Source organism: Moschus berezovskii, chromosome 12, assembly GCF_049115385.1.
Source record: "Moschus berezovskii isolate FMDL1 chromosome 12, NW_MosBer_1.0, whole genome shotgun sequence".
NCBI classification, from domain to species: domain Eukaryota; kingdom Metazoa; phylum Chordata; class Mammalia; order Artiodactyla; family Moschidae; genus Moschus; species Moschus berezovskii.
The window spans coordinates 97,795,932-97,812,878 of NC_142471.1; the positions used below are offsets into that span (position 1 = coordinate 97,795,932).

The following is a 16,947-nucleotide window of genomic DNA, read 5'->3' on the forward strand; positions in this document are numbered from 1 at the left end:
GACCTCAGCTGTGGCCGGAGGGGCGCAGGTGACAGCCGTCTGCCTCCTGGCTTTCCTGCCCTGGCGAGTAGAAGGGCTCCCCCAGGGTGCCTCTGAGGTGGTCATCCTCGGGGATGGGGGCGGTTTCATGGCACACTGTGATAGGAATGCTTTACTAGGAATCAATCCGCTTTGCTGGATAAAAATGCCCTAAATTGGGCCATACGTAATTTCAGTTGTTAAAAGTTGACACTGTCCTTTCGCAACGCCCCCACCCCCACCCCCATGAGGAGTCTAGAATAAGGACAGCCCCAAGGAAGGAATCTAGACCAAGGATCCTCCCCGGCAAGCACGTGACAAAGAGTCTAGAACAAGAACTCCAGGTGACAAACGGCCGGATCTGAGTCCACGCAGCGCTCTGGGCCGCTCCGCTGCAGCGGGTGCTTCCCACCCACCGTCCCGGGCCCTGGGGTTAGAGAGCAAGGTGAGTAGATCCAGAGAGCAGGGAGGGGGCTTCTGCTCCTAAGCCTCCCGGAGGGCTTCTGGCTGGCGGTCCCTCTTGCTGGCCTCACGGGGCCTGTGTCCTGATGGGTGTCATGGCCTGGGGCCGCAGCCAGAACCTGTCCGCTGGGGGCCCGTTCATCCTGCTGGGCTTCCCGGGGCCTCGGGGCCTGCACGTGGGGCTCTTCCTGCTCACGTACGTGCTCACAGTGGCCGGGAACCTGCCCATCCTCTCGCTGGTAGGGGCGCACCGGCGCCTGCAGACACCCATGTACTTTCTCCTCTGCATCCTCTCCTTCCTGGAGATCTGGACGCCCAGGACGCTGGCCGTCTTCACCTGCGCAGCGGAGCCATCTCCTTCTCAGGCTGCGCTGTGCAGATGCACTTCGTCTTCTCTCTGGGCTGCACCGAGGACTTCCTGCTGGCCACCGTGGCCTACGGCCGCTACCGAGCCGTCTGCCTGCTGCTGCGCTATGGCAGCATCAGGACGCCCGGGCTCCCTGGCCGCCTGGCTTTGCGGCTTCTCGGCCATCACCGTGCCCGCGGCTCTCATCGGCCGCCTCTTCTTCTGTGGCTCGCGGGTCATCAACCACTTCTTCTGTGACATCGCGCCCTGGATCGTGCTGTCCTGCAGCGACACGCGGGCGGTGCAGCTGGCGCCTTTGGGCATCGCCGCCTGCGTCATCACGCTGGTCTGCGCGTCGTCACGCTGGTCTGCGCGTCGTCACGCTGGCCTGCACGTCGTCAGGCTGGGCGTCCTCACGCTGGTATGCACGTCGTCACGCTGGCCTGCACGTCGTCAGGCTGGGCGTCCTCACGCTGGTCTGCACGTCGTCACGCTGGCCTGCACGTCGTCAGGCTGGGCGTCCTCATGCTGCTGTACGCCCATGTCGTGGTCGCTGTCGTCAGGCCGGCGCCGCGCCTTCTCTCCCTGCTCCTGCCGCCTCGCGGTGGCCCTCGTGTGGTGTGGCTCCTTGGTGCGGAGCTCGCTGGACCCGACCAAGGCCGTCACTGTGCTCAACACCATCGTCACCCCCCTGCTGAACCTCTCCCTGTCTACACCTTGCGGAACGAGGATGTCAGGGAGGCTCCGCGGAGGGGGTGCGGGGACGTGAGGCCCTGGGGCCTCTCTGCACTGGAAGTGGCACCCCGATCTCACCTTGCGCAGCGCCCTTGGGCGGGCCGTGGAGGCGGCGTCCGCCCCGGCCTCAGGCGCTCCTCTGGGGCTTGAGCCCCTGCTTGGGCTGGGCCTTGGGGCTGACGGCCCTTGTCAGGAAGGAGCGGGCCGTCTCACACTTTGGATTTCTCTCTGCTGCCAATGCCTGCACCCGGTGAGCTGTCCCTCAGTGGAGCCTGGGGAGGTTGCCCAGAAAGGGGAGAACCCAGAGAAAACGGTGAAAATCTCTGTGGAAGCCTGGCAGCCTGTGGGGGCTGTTTGGGTCAGTGTGCGGGTGTGCCTCACTTTGGGGAGCCTCAGAGCACACCACCAGGTCTCACACCTTCCTGGGGGCCGGGTGGTGAAACCTGCGGGCCTCAGATGGAGGGGCTTTGGTGAGGTCTCTGAGTGGATAAGCCACACAAGATCCTCGGGGCCCAGAGGCTCAGTGAGGGGCCTGGTCTGGCCCGGCAGCTCATCAGGATGTATCCTGGGAGCATGTGTGGAATTAAAGCTGGCTATGAAGCTGGGAAAGGTTGGGGGCGGGAGGAGACGGGGACGACAGAGAATGAGACGGCTGGATGGCATCACCGACTCGACAGACATGAGTTTGAGTGAACTCCGGGAATTGGTGATGGACAGGGAGGCCTGGCGTGCTGTGATTCATGGGGTCGCGGAGAGTCGGACACGACTGAGCGACTGAACTGAGCTGATGAAGCTGGGCGTCTGGATGCAACTGTCTGTCAGCATGATTTACGCAGGTCATGTGGCCACTCTGAACCTCTGTGTGTTCATCGCTATGTGTGGATTGGGAGAGTGTGATCCGACGGAGCCTTTGAGTACTAAAGGAGTTGGCGTGTCTCCAGTGCTGAAAATAGGGCCTGACAGGGAGGCTGTTGTTTCTTTTCATCAGGCAGCGTGATGGACTGGGCTCCCCAGGTGACTCTAGTGGTAAAGAACCTGGCTGGCAATGCGGGAGGCATAAGAGACGCGGGTTAGATCCCTGGGTTGGGAACATCCCCTGGAGAAGAAAATGGCAACCCACTCCACTATTCTTGCCTGGGAAATCCTATGGGCAGAGGAGCCTGGTGGGCTGCAGCCCATTGGGTCACAGATAGTCGGACACGACCGAAGCGACTACACACACATGCACATGATGGACTGGTGCCCTCCACCAGTGTCCACCCTGATCGTCCAGCTACAGGGCCCCCAAGAGGGCTGGATTCCTGCCAGCTGGGTGGAGAGTAAGGGAGCCCCAGCCCCGAGCTGCCCAGGGCCACGGGCCGCACAGCTGTCCCTCAGGGACGGGCGTGGGCCCAGGGCCACTGTGCAGGGCGCCCCAGGCCTACCTGGTGCTGCTGGTGTGCTCGGGGGCCTCTGGGGGTGCCGGAGCCCCCGCAACTGGAGTGCACCACGCCTAGGCTTTCTGGTGGGTCTTCTGACCCCTCAGTCTTGGCTGGAGCTCATTGAAGACCCTCCACTCACTTAACACTGCTCCTGGCCACCCACCTCGGCCTGAGGGTGCCACCTGGTGCCCCCTGCCCCTCTTCACTTGTTTGCCATCCGGTCTCTCCCCCAGAAGGAAGCGCAGGCGGGGGGCTCCAATGGCTTCTCCTTGCTGTGACCCAGGTCCACAACAGGAGGGTCCCTGCAGGAGTGGGTGGCGTCTGCCCAGCTGAAGAGCCTCTCCCACTGCAGAGGGGAAGTCAGGGTTCCTGGAGGCCCCTTCCCCGGAGGCCAGAGCAGAAGGACACATTTGTCCGTCATCTGTGGGTAATGATGCTTCTGTAGTCTTTGCGCTTTGTGAAGTTATTTTCCAAATAATGAATTAAAGTGTCCCAATGTAGTTGGTTCCCGTGTTTGTTAAGCTGATGGGGTAAGTTCGGAACACCCCAAGTTAGTGTGGCACCCTTCCGGCAAGATCTGTTCTTCTCCTGCCCTCCCCTTCTCCAGCCTAAGCCCCGCCCTCTGCCCCATTCCTGTCCTTTTGCCCTCATTCTCAGCCAGTCGTGGAGGATTTCTCTGCTCAGGGCCGTGGGCTCTGGCCCTGCTGGTGCAGGTCAGGACGTGGACTGCTGCCCCTGTCTTCCTGCCTGGGGGAGGGCAGAGGTCGTTGCCTGTGAAGGCCGGATCTGACCAGCCTCCAGATGCTCCCAGGCCCTGAGAATGGTCCTGGGCGGAGGCGGGGAGGGCCAGGCACAGCCCGTGGCTCCTTTTGTCCCAAGGCCCGCGAGTCCCTGGGGAGGACCGCGCGTCCTGGAGGCACCGTCCTGGGCGCCTTCTCAGGTTTGGGAGTTAGGTGGTATTTGAAAGCTGAAAGGGATGCTAAGAATCACGCCTTTGCTCTTGCAGAGTCTGGAAGTGGGAAACACTTTAGAGACTCCCCTCCCTGGGGAGTGTGGTCTGGGACCACGGAGGGGGGCCCTGGGCTGGCCTCTCTGGGAACTGCCTCCCTCCCCATCCCTGTCCTGCCCGCATGTGGGGCGGTGGTCACACCACATTGCAACATTTTGGATTTTAGACATTCTGCTGAGTGTTTAGTGGCTCCTCCTGGTTGTTTCAATCAATAGTCCTTAATAAGCATCTTTTCACATGCTTATTTGCCTTCTACATAACATCTTTGGTGGGGTGTCTGTTCAGATCTCTTGCACATTTAGAAACTGAGTTGTTTTCTTGTCGTTAAAGTTTGTATATTTTGGATACAAGCCCTTTGTCAGATAGCTTTTGAAAGCATTTTCTAGCCTGAGCTTGTCTTTTGCACTCACACCATTTTATTTCGTGGCTCGTGCTTTTGATATATCTTAGAGAGTTACCCGGAGAAGGCAATGGCAAGCCACTCCAGTACCCTTGCCTAGAAAATCCCATGGATGGAGGAGCCTGGTGGGCTGCAGTCCGTGGGGTCGCTAAGGGTCGGACACGACTGAGCGACTTCACTTTCACTTTTCACTTTCACACATTGGAGAAGGAAATGGCAACCCACTCCAGTGTTCTTGCCTGGAGAATCCCGGGGACGGGGGAGCCTGGTGGGCTTCCGTCTGTGGGGTCACACAGAGTCGGACACGACTGAGGTGACTTAGCAGCAGCAGCAGCAGAGAGTTACCACCAAGCCCAAGGTCACCTTGAGTTTCTTTTGTTTCCATCTGGAAGTTTCATAGTTTTGCATTTTAAATTTAGTTCTGAGATCTATTCTGAATTAAGTTTTTGGTTGAAATGTGTAAGGCCACTGTCTAGATTCTTTTTTTCTTTTCTTTTTGCATGTGGATTCCCTATTGTTCCAGGGCCATTTGTTGAAGAGAATGTCTTTTTTTTTTTGGAGGCTAATTATTTTACAATATTGTATTGGTTGGTTTTGCCATACATTGAAATGAATCCGCCCGGGTGTACATGAGTTCCCCCTCCCAAAACCCCCTCCCTCCTCCTTCCTTCCCTTATCCTCCCTCTGGGTCATACCCGCATACCAGCCCCGAGCATCCTATAACATGCATCGACCCTGAACTGGCGATTCGTTTCACATATGATAATATACATGTTTCAATGCCATTCTCCCAAACCATCCGACCCTCACCCTCTCCCACAGAGTCCCAAAGACTGTTCTATACATCTGTGTCTCTTTTGCTGTCTCGTATACAGGGTTATCATTTGCTTCTTTCTAAATTTCACATATATATGCATTAGTGTATTGTATTGGTGTTTTTCTTTCTGGCTTACTTCACTCTGTATAATAGGCTCCAGTTTCATCCACCTCATTAGAACTGGTTCAAATGCATTCTTTTTAATGGCTGAGTATACTCCATTGTGTATATGTATGAAAGCTTTCTTATCCATTTGTCTGCAGATGGACATCTAGGTTGCTTCCATGTCCTGGCTATTATAAACAGTGCTGCAATGAACATTGGAGTACATGTGTCTCTTTCAATTTTGGTTTCCTCGGTGTGTCTGCCCAGGAGTGCGATTGCTGGATCATATGGCAGTTCTATTTCCAGATTTTTAAGGAATCTCCACCCTGTTCTCCATAGTGGCTGTACTAGTTTGCATTCCCACCACCAGTGTAAGAGGGTTCCTTTCTCTCCACACCCTCTCCAGCATTTATTGCATGTAGACTTTTAGATAGCAGCCATTCTGACTGGTGTGAAATGGTATCTGATTGTGGTTTTGATTTGCATTTCTCTGATTGTGAGGGATGTTGAGCATTTTTTCATGTGTTTGTTAGCCATCTTTATGTCTTCTTTGGAGAAATGTCTGTTTAATTCTTTGGTCCATTTTTTGATTGGGTCATTTATTTTTCTGGAATTGAGCTGCAGGAGCTGCTTGTATATTTTGGAGATTAATCCTTTATCAGTTACTTCATTTGCTATTATTTTCTCCCATTCTGAAGGCTGTCTTTTCACCATGCTTATAGTTTCCTTTGCTGTGCTGAAGCTTTTGATTTTAATTAGGTCCCATTTGTTTATTTTTGCTTTTATTTCCAATATTCTGGGAGGTGGGTCTTGGAGGATCCTGCTGTGATTTATGTCGCAGAGTGTTTTGCCTACGTTCTCCTCTAGGAGTTTTATAGTTTCTGGTCTTACATTTAGCTCTCTAATCCATTTTGAGTTTATTTTGGTGTATGGTGTGAGGAAGTGTTCTAGTTTCATTCTTTTACAAGTGGCTGACCAGTTTTCCCAGCACCACTTGTTAAAGAAACTGTCTTTTCTCCATTTTATATTCTTGCCTCCTTTGTCAAAGATAAGGTGTCCATAGGTGCATGGATTTATCTCTGGGCTTTCTATTTTGTTCCATTGATCTATATTTCTGTCTTTATGCCAGTACCATACTGTCTTGATGACTGTGGCTTTGTAGTAGAGCCTGAAGTCTGGCAGGTTAATTCCCCCAGTTCCATTTTTCTTCCTCAAGATTGCTTTGGCTATTTGAGGTTTTTTGTATTTCCATACAAATTGTGAGATTATTTGTTCTAGTTCTGTGAAAATATCATTGGTAGCTTGATAGGGATTGCATTGAATGTATAAATTACTTTGGGTAGTATACTCATTTTCACAATATTTATTCTTCCAATCCACGAACACGGTATATTTCTCCATCTATTAGTGTCCTCTTTGATTACTTTCACTAGTGTTTTATAGTTTTCTATGTACAAGTTTTTTGTTTCCTTAGGTAGATATATTCCTAAGTATTTAATTCTTTTCGTTGCAACAGTGAATAGAATAGTTTCCTTAATTTCTCTATTTTCTCATTATTAGTGTAAAGGAATGCAAGTGATTTCTGTGTGTTGATTTTATATCCTGCAACTTTACTGTATTCATTGATTAACTCTAGTAGTTTTCTGGTAGAGTCTATAGGGTTTTCTGTGTAGAGGATCATGTCATCAGCAAACAGTGAAAGTTTTACTTCTTCTTTTCCAATTTGTATTCCTTTTATGTCTTTTTCTGCTCTGATTGCTGTAGCCAAAACTTCCAGAACTATGTTGAATAGTAGTGGTGAGAGTGGGCACCCTTGTCTTGTTCCTGACTTCAGGGGAAATGCTTTCAGTTTTTCACTGTTGAAGATAATGTTTGCTGTGGGTTTGTCATATATAGCTTTTATTATGTTGAGATATGTCCCTTTTATTCCCACTTTCTGAAGGGTTTTTATCATAAATGGATGTTGAATTTTGTCAAAGGCTTTCTCTGCATCTCTTGAGATAATCATATGATTTTTATTTTTCACTTTGTTAATGTGGTATATTCAGTTCAGTTCAGTTCAGTCGCTCAGTTGTGTCCGACTCTCCGTGACCCCATGAATCACAGCACGCCAGGCCTCCCTGTCCATCACCAACTCCCGGAGTTCACTCAAACTCATGTCTACAGAGTCGGTGATGCCATCCAGCCATCTCATTCTCGGTCGTCCACTTCTCCTCCCGCCCCCAACCTTTCCCAGCATCAGAGTCTTTTCCAGTGAGTCAGCTCATCGCATGAGGTGGCCAAAGTATTGCAGTTTCAGCTTTAGCATCAGTCCTTCCAATGAACACCCAGGACTGATCTCCTCTGGAATGGACTGGTTGGATCTCCTTGCAGTCCAAGGGACTCTCAAGAGTCTTCTCCAACACCACAGTTCAAAAGCATCAATTCTTCGGCGATCAGCTTTCTTCACAGTCCAACTCTCACATCCATACATGACCACGGGAAAAACCATAGCCTTGACTAGACGGACCTTGGTTGGCAAAGTAATGTCTCTCCTTTTTAATATACTATCAAGGTTGGTCATAACTTTCCTTCCAAGGAGTAAGCGTCTTTTAATTTCATGGCTGCAGTCAGCATCTGCAGTGATTTTGGAGCCCAAAAAAATAAAGTCTGATACCATTTCCACCGTTTTCCCATCTATTTCCCATGAAGTGATGGGACCAGATGCCATGATCTTTGTTTTCTGAATGTTGAGCTTCAAGCCAACCTTTTCACTCTCCTCTTTCACTTTCATCAAGAGGCTGTTTAGTTCCTCTTCACTTTCTGACATAAGGGTAGTGTCACCTGCATATCTGAGGTTATTGATATTTCTCCCAGAAATCTTGATTCCAGCTTGTGCTTCTTCCAGCCCAGCGTTCCTCATGATATACTCTGCATATAAGTTAAATAAGCAAGGTGACAATATACAGCCTTGACGTACTCCTTTTCCTATTTGGAACCAGTCTGTTGTTCCATGTCCAGTTCTGACTGTTGCTTCCTGACCTGCATACAGGTTTCTCAAGAGGCAGGTCAGGTGGTCTGGTATTCCCATCTCTTTCAGAATTTTCCATAGTTTATTGTGATGCGCACCGTCAAAGGCTTTGGCATAGTCAATGAAGCAGAAATAGATGTTTTTCTGGAACTCTCTTGCTTTCTTCATGATCCAGCAGATGTTGGCAATTTGATCTCTGGTGCCTCTGCCTTTTCTAAAACCAGCTTGAACATCTGGAAGTTCACGGTTCACATATTGCTGAAGCGTGGCTTGGAGAATTTTGAGCATGACTTTACTAGCGTGTGAGATGAGTGCAATTGTGCGGTAGTTTGAGCATTCTTTGGCATTGCCTTTCTTTGGGATTGGAATGAAGACTGACCTTTTCCAGTCCTGTGGCCACTGCAGAGTTTTCCAAATTTGCTGGCATATTGAGTGCAGCACTTACACAGCATCATATTTCAAGATTTGAAATAGCTCAACTGGAATTCCATCACCTCCACTAGCTTTGTTCGTAGTGATGCTTTCTAAGGCCCACTTAACTTCACATTCCAAGATGTCTGGCTCTAGGTTGATTGATTTGCAGATATTGAAGAATCCTTGCATTCCTGGGATAAAGCCTACTTGGTCATGGTGTATGATCTTCCTAATGTGTTGTTAGATTCTGATTGCTAGAATTTTGTTAAGGATTTTTGCATCTATGTTCATCAGTGATATTGGCCTGTAGTTTTCTTTTTGTGTGGGATCTTTACCAGATTTTGGGATTAGGGTGATGGTGGCCTCATAGAATGAGTTTGGAAGTTTCCCTTCCTCAGCAATTTTCTGGAAGAGTTTGAGTAGAATAGGTGTTAGCTCTTCTCTAAATTTTTGGTAGAATTCAGCTGTGAAGCCGTCTGGACCTGGGCTTTTGTTTGCTGGAAGATTTCTGATTACAGCCCCTAGTTCTGTGCTTGTGATGGGTCTGTTCAGATTTTCTGTTTCTTCCTGGTTCAGTTTTGGAAAGGTGTACTTTTCTAGGAATTTGTCCATTTCTTCCAGGTTATTCATTTTATTGCCATATAATTGCTGATAGTATTCTCTAATAATCCTTTGTATTTCTGTGTTGTCGGTTGTGGTCTCTCCATTTTCATTTCAAATTTTACTGATTTGGTTCTTCTCCCTTTGTTTCTTGATGAGTCTGGCTAGTGGTTTGTCAATTTTATTTACCTTCTCAAAGAACCAGCTTTTGGCTTTGTTGATTTTTGCTATGGTCTCTTTTGTTTCTTTTGCATTTATCTCTGCCCTAATTTTTATGATTTCTTTCCTTCTACTGACCCTGGGGTTCTTCATTTCTTCCTTTTCTAGTTTCTTTAGATGTAGAGTTAGGTTATTTAGTTGACTTTTTTCTTGTTTCTTGAGGTGTGCCTGTATTGCTATGAACTTCCCCCTTAGCACTGCTTTTACAGTGTCCCAGAGGTTCTGGGTTGTTGTGTTTTCATTTTCATTCATTTCTTTGCATATTTTGTTTTCTCTTTTGATTTCTTCTATGATTTGTTCATTATTCAGCAGCATGTTGTTCAGCCTCCATATGTTGGCATTTTTAATGGTTTTTCTCCTGTAGCTGAGATCTAATCTTACTGCATTGTGGTCAGAAAAGATGCTTGGAATGATTTCAATTTTTTTGAATTTACCAAGGCTAGATTTATGGCCCAGGATGTGATCTATCCTGGAAAGGGTTCCGTGCGCGCTTGAGAAAAAGGTGCAATTCATTGTTTTGGGGTGAAATGTCCTATCGGTATCTATTAGGTCTACCTGGTCTATTGTATCATTTAAAGTTTGTGTTTCCTTGTTAATTTCCTGTTTAGTTGATTTATCCATAGATGTAAGTGGGGTATTAAAATCTCCCACTATTATTGCATTGTTGTTAATTTCTACTTTCATACTTGTTAGTAATTGTCTTACATATTGCAGTGCTCCTATGTTGGGTGCATAAATATTTATAATTGTTATATCTTCTTCTTGGATTGATCCTTTGATCATTATGTAGTTTCCTTCTTTGTCTCTTTTCACAGCCTTTGTTTTAAAGTCTATTTTATCTGATATGAGTATTGCTACCCCTGCTTTCTTTTGGTCTCTATTTGCATGGAATGTCTTTTTCTAGCCCTTCACTTTCAGTCTGTATGTGTCCCTCGTTTTGAGGTGGGTCTCTTGTAGACAACATATATGGGGTTCTTGTTTTTGTATCCATTCAGACAGCGTTTGTCTTTTGGTTGGGACATTCAACCCGTTTATGTTTAAGGTAATTATTGATAAGTATGATCCCGTTGCCATTTTCTTTATTGCTTTGGGTTCGAGTTTATACACCCTTTCTGTGTTTCCTGTCTAGAGAAGATCCTTTAGCATTTGTTGGAGAGCTGGTTTGGTGATGCTGAATTCTCTCAGCTTTTGCTTGTCTGTAAAGCTTTTGATTTCTCCTTCGTATTTGAATGAGATCCTTGCTGGGTACAGTAATCTGGGCTGTAGGTTACTATCTTTCATCACTTTTAGTATGTCTTGCCATTCCCTCCTGGCCTGAAGAGTTTCTGTTGAAAGATCAGCTGTTATCCTTATGGGAATCCCCTTGTGTGTTATTTGCTGCTTTTCCCTTGCTGCTTTTAATGTTTGTTCTTTGTGTTTGATCTTTGTTAATTTGATTAATGTGTGTCTTGAAGTATTTCGCCTTGGGTTTATCCTGTTGGGGACTCTCTGGGTTTCTTGGACTTGGGTGATTATTTCTTTCCCCATTTTAGGGAAGTTTCGACTATTATCTCCTCAAGTATTCTCCATGGTCTTTCTTTTTGTCTTCTTCTTCTGGGACTCCTATGATTCGAATGTTGGAGTGTTTAACATTGTCCCAGAGGTCTCTAATTTTGTCTTCATTTCTTTTAATTCGTTTTTCTTTTTTCCTCTCTGTTTCACTTATTTCTATAATTCTATCTTCTAGCTTGCTTATCCTGTCTTCTGCCTCTGTTATTCTACTGTTTGTTCCCTCCAGAGTGTTTCTGATCTCATCTATTGCATTATTCATTGTATATTGACTCTCTTTTATTTACTCTAAGTCCTTATTAAACATTTCTTCCATCTTCTCAATCCTTTTCTCCAGGTTATTTATCTGTAACTCCATTTTGCTTTCAAGATTTTGAATCATTTTCACCATCAAAATTCGAAATTCTTTATCAGGTAGATTCCCTATATCTTCCTCTTTTGTTTGTGTTGGTGGGCGTTTATCTTGTTCCTTTACTTGCTGGGTATTTCTCTGCCTCTTCATCTTACTTATATTGCTGTGCTTAGGGTGGCGTTTCCCTCTTCTGGCCGTTTGTGGAGTTCTCTTTATTTTGTAGTTTCCTCGTTGTGTGTGGGGTTGGACAGGTGACTTGTCAAGGTTCCCTGGTTAGGGAAGCTTGTGTGGGTGTTGTGGTGGGTGGAGCTGGATTTCTTCTCTCTGGAGTGCAATGAAGTGTCCAGTAATGAGTTATGAGATGTCAGTGGGTTTTGAGTGACTTTGGGCAGCCTGTATATTGAAGCTCAGGGCTATTTTCCTGTGTTGCTGGAGAATTTGCGTGGTATGTCTTGCTCTGGAACTTGTTGACCCTTGGGTGGTGCTTTGTTTTAGTGTAGGTATGGAGACGTTTGATGAGCTCCTATTGATTAATGTTCCCTGGAGTCAGGACTTCTCTGGTGTTCTCAGGATTCGGGCTTAAGCCTCTTGCCTCTGGTTTTTGGTCTTATTCTTGGAGTAGTCTTTAGACTTCTCTATCTGTCATTTCCAAGGTGGTTCCCTCTGTTTTAGCTTCTGTTTGCTGGTCTCTTCAGTGTCTAATTTCCGCCCTGATACTAGGGGGCGGGTGGACACTTTTTAAAGGCTCAGTTGTTCAGTCCTGTTCTGGGAAGGGAGGAACGCTGCAGACAAATATCTCTGGTGTCTGTGGGGAGTGCTTGCAGCTTCTCGGCCACACTGGGTTTGCCCCCGCTCACAGCACGTATGCTGTCCCAGTCTACACTGCACAGGCTCTAGGTTGCTCTGCCGGGAACTGTCCGAGGCTGGCTCTGGGTTGTATGCACTTCCCAGGTCTGAGTGGCTCAAATCAGTTTCTCGGGTACTCCACAAAGGCGCAGACTTGGTTGGGCCTGCGTTTTGTGCCTTCCCCGTCCGAGCAGCTCAGGGGACCAGGTGTTTGGCGAGCGCGGTCGCTGAGACTTACCGCCTCCCCAGTCCCCGCCACTCGGTTTTCTGGGTGTACAACCGGCGCACCTTCTCAGGCAGATATCGACCGGCCCGAGCCCAAGAAGTCTTGATTAGCAACAAGCCTGCCTGCAGTTTGTATTGGATGCCTCTCTGGGGCCGCGGTTGCCCCCTCTGATTCTGGCTGACCTCCCTGCCTGTCTTGGCGGGGGATGGGGGATGGGCCGACTGCAGCTGGCTCACTCTGCTCAGCCCTTTGTTCTGTGAGTGGGGCTGGCGGAGTCTTAGGTTAGAGCTTTCCGCCTTTTCAAGGGGAAGCTATCCCACAGTCTGCTTTGCTATCCCCAGTTCTCTCAGATTGCCCTCGTGGCATTCAAGCCCAGTCCTCTCTCTAAGCAGTTCAGCCGGCTCCTCTCTGCCCAGCCCCCGCTTGCTAATGGCGTATGCAGGCGTCTGCGCTGCTTCTCTGCTGGGAGTTACCGTTTGGCGGGTAATCTGTGGGTTTTAATTATTTCTTTGTTTTTCTTCCCAGTTATGTGGCCCTCTGAGGTTCCAAGGCTCGCCACAGATGCCAGTGAGAGTGTTTCCTGGTGTTTGGAAACTTCTCTCTTTTTAAAGCCTCCCTTCCCGGGATGGAGCTCCGTCCTTACCTCTTTTGTCTCTCTTTTTATCTTTTATGTTTTTTCCTACCTCCTTTCAAAGACATTGGGCTGCTTTTCTGGGTGCCTGATGTCCTCTGCCGCATTCAGAAGTTGTTTTGTGGACTTTACTCCGCGTTCAAATCTTCTTTTGATGAATTTGTGGGGGAGAGCGTGGTCTCGCCATCCTGTTCCTCCGCCACCTTGTTCCTCCCTCCTCTGAAGAGAATGTCTTTGCTTCACTGTGTTCCTTTGCCCCTGTATCAAAGAGCTGTCGACTGCATTTCTGTGGATCTGTTTCTAGGCTCTCTGTTCTGTCCCATCCGTCTGCTTGTCTCCTCTTTACCAATAGTGCCACACCACCCTGGTTTCTGAAGCCTCATCGTGAACCTTGAAGCTGGCTAGTGTCAGTCCTCTGACTCTGCTGCCTTCACTGTTGTGATGCTAAGCTTAAGAATCAGTTTGTTGGTATCTACAAACTAACTTGCTAGAGTTCTGATTAGAACTACACAGAATTTATAAATAAGACTGAGAAGAACTGGCATCTTAACAACTTGAGTTTTTCTATCCATGAACATAGACTCTCTCTCCGTTTATTTAGATTCTCTTTGATTTTACTTATCAGAGTTTTCTAGTTTCCTCTCATATCGGTCTTGTACACATCGTGTTAGGTTTATACCTAAGTATTTCAGTTTTTTATGTTTATGTAAATGGTATTGTTTTTAGTTTCACATTCTGATTGTTTATTGCAGTTATATGGGCATATATAAAAGTAATTGATGTTATATATTAACCTTGTATCCTGCAACCTTGCTGTAATTATTAGTTGCATACATCTTTAAAATCGTTTTTCTAAATTTTATTTGCAAATGAATTTTCTTTCTTTTCAATCGATATACTTTTATTTCCTTTTCTTGTCTGATTACATTAGCTAGGACTTCCCGTATGATACTGACTATAATTTATGAGGTGGCACATTTTTGCCTTTTTTCCAGTCTCAGGGTGGAGGGTATTTAGGTTTTCACAGTGAAGTATGACATTAGCTGTAGGTTTTTTTTTTGCAGATGTTGTTTATCAAGTTGAGGAGGTTCTCTTCCCTTCCTAGTTTGCTGAGCATTTTTAGAAAAAAATTTGAATGGTCACTGGATTTTGTCAAATGCTCTTTTTTTCCGTCTAGTGGTATAATCAGATGATTTTTCATCTTTAGACTTTATGCGGTAGATTACATTAGTTGATTTTCAAACGTCCTACCTGGAGTAAATTCCACTTGGTTGTGGTATATAACTTTTTAAAAGGCATTGTTGGGTTTGTTTGCTAATATTTTGTTTGTGATTTTTGCATCTGTGATCATGAGAGACATTGCTCTATAGTTTTCTTTCTTGTGACTTCTTTGTCTGACTTTGGCATTAGGGTGATGCTGGCCTTGTAGAATGTGATAAGAAGAGACGGGGACGTGCTGGGACGGTGGCTGCACAGATGGGGAGGGGAGAGAGGAGGCTGGCACACTCTCTGGTTGCTGTCTAGGGGACCGTGGGGCCTCTGAGTCGCTCTCATCACCGTGGCCACATCAGGGCACCTCGTACCATGACGCAGCTGCCTGCGGTCTGGCCCCGCTCTTGGGAGCATCCTTCCCTCTTCTGCCGACACCACATTCTTTGTTCAACCTCAGCTCTTGGCTAGCCTCCTCCTCCCTGTGCTCCCAGGAGCCCCACATCCATTCTTGGGGCAACTGAAGCTCCACAGAGCCCCAGGGTCACTCATGCTCATGACCTGCCCACTGCCTCCCCAGTGGATAGCCTGTGACTGAAGGACTCCACTGGCTTTTGAGGCACGCCTTCCTCCTAAAATGGGCTTCGCTGGTTTCTTAGACAGTAAAGGATCTGCCTGCAATTCCGGAGACCAGGGTTTGATTCCTGGGTTGGAAAGATCCCCTGCAGAAGGGAATAGCAACCCACTCCAGTATTCTTGTCTGGAGAATTCCGTGGACAGAGGAGCCTGGAAGGCTACGGTCCATGGGGTCACAGAGAGTTGGACACGACTGACTGACACTTTCCCCTAAGTGCAGGTTGGTGGCTCAGGTCTTAACTCGGGCTCTTGGCTTGTGGACTCGGCTGTGTCTGGTCTTCCTCCCTGTTTGGACCATCTGGTCTGAGGGTTGTCTCTGAGACTGTGAATAGGACCCTCCGTCCCCTAAGCTGTGTTGGGTGACTCCTGACTCTATCCTGAGTCACCTGTGGGATGGGAAGCAACACAGTGTCTTCCTGGCAAGTGTCAATTTCCCAAGACTGTGGGTTTCTTGAGGGCAGAAGTCAGTGGCATTCATCCGTGTCGGACTGTCAGCACTGTCGTCCACCGCCCCATGGGCTCAGTCATCCACCCATCCATCTGTCCATCCACCCGCCCACTCTTTACCCGTCCATCCATACATACATCCACTGTTCTTCTGTCTGTCCATCCATCCATCCATCCACTGATGTGTCTGTCCATCCATCTGCCATCCATCCATCCGTCCACTAATCTATCTCTTTATCCATCGCCATCCATTCCTCCCTCCTCTGATCTATCTGTCCATCCATCTACCATCTATGCATCCATCCACCATCCACTGTTCGTCCATTTGTCCATCCACCCACCTATCCACTATTCATCTGTCTGTCCATCCATCCACCCAGGCATTCATTCCCTCCTCTTCTTTCTATTTCTTTCCCACTCCTTCCCCTCTCCCTTTTTCCCTCCACACAGGGCAGGAGTATTTCCAGAATGTGTGAGGAACAGCAGTAGCTGTAAAGTCTCTGGAACGAGGTGACTCGGGTTCAGCAGGAAGAGATGAGGTCAGAGGGGACTCAGGTTATGTGGGATCTTGCAGGCTGTGATGAGGCCTTAGCTGTGCTCTGAGTGGGCTGGGAGACTTTGGTGGCTTCCAGAGTGAGTGGAGGGGTGATGTGATCTCTCTGTGCTGGCAAGGCTCCCTCTGGCAGCTGCACTGAGGAGACGCTTGAATGGTGGCAGCCGTGGCGAAAATTCAAATCAGCAGTAATGGCGATGGGGCAGGACAGCAGTGACGGCGGGGGAGGCCGCAGGGTGCTGACTGTTCCGAAAGACCCACCGGGACTGCTGCTGGGCTGGCGGTGGGATATGAGACAGAAAGAAGAGCCACGGGTGGTATGGATTCTCAGCAGCTAGAGGGATGGGCCCCATTTACAGAGGAGGAGACAGCTGGGGACAGAGCAGGTTTGGGGGGTTTCAGGAACCCCATGCCTTCGTAGCTCAGTCGGTGAAGAATCTGCCTGCAGTGCAGGAGACCCAGGGTTGATTCCTGGGTCAGGAAGGTCCCCTGGAGAAAGAAATGGCTATCCACTCCAGTATTCTTGCCTGGAGAATGCCATGGACAGAGGAGCCTGGTGGGCTACAGTCCATGGGGTCACAAGAGTTGGACACGACTGAGCACACATGCGGACACATGAGGTCCGCGGGGTCAGCAGATGTCCGAATAATCCAAGTGGAGATGGTGACGGAGCAGCTGGACACGGTTCTGGACTTCAGGGGCATTGGAGAATGTCACAGAGAAAACCGCGGGACTGACTGAGACCCCAGAAGGGTGAGGAGAACAGACCTTGGATGAGGGGCCCGGGCCCCGGAGGCTAAGAGACTGGGGTTGTGAGGCAGCGGCAGCTTGGGAGGCCGGGAGAGGGGGTGCTCGCTGCAGCAGCGCTGCCTCTGCTCAGCCTGGCTGAGGCGGTGGGGCTCACATGGCTGAGACAGAGTGGTTTGGTGAGGTGCTGGGGCTG

General features: G+C 48.5%; 1 pseudogene; it reads left to right on the forward strand.

Annotated features, from left to right (window-relative positions):
- The first annotated feature begins 575 nt into the window (after window positions 1-575).
- Window positions 576-3,057, forward strand: LOC129555925 (olfactory receptor 287-like; annotated as a pseudogene).
- The last annotated feature ends 13,890 nt before the right edge of the window (window positions 3,058-16,947 follow it).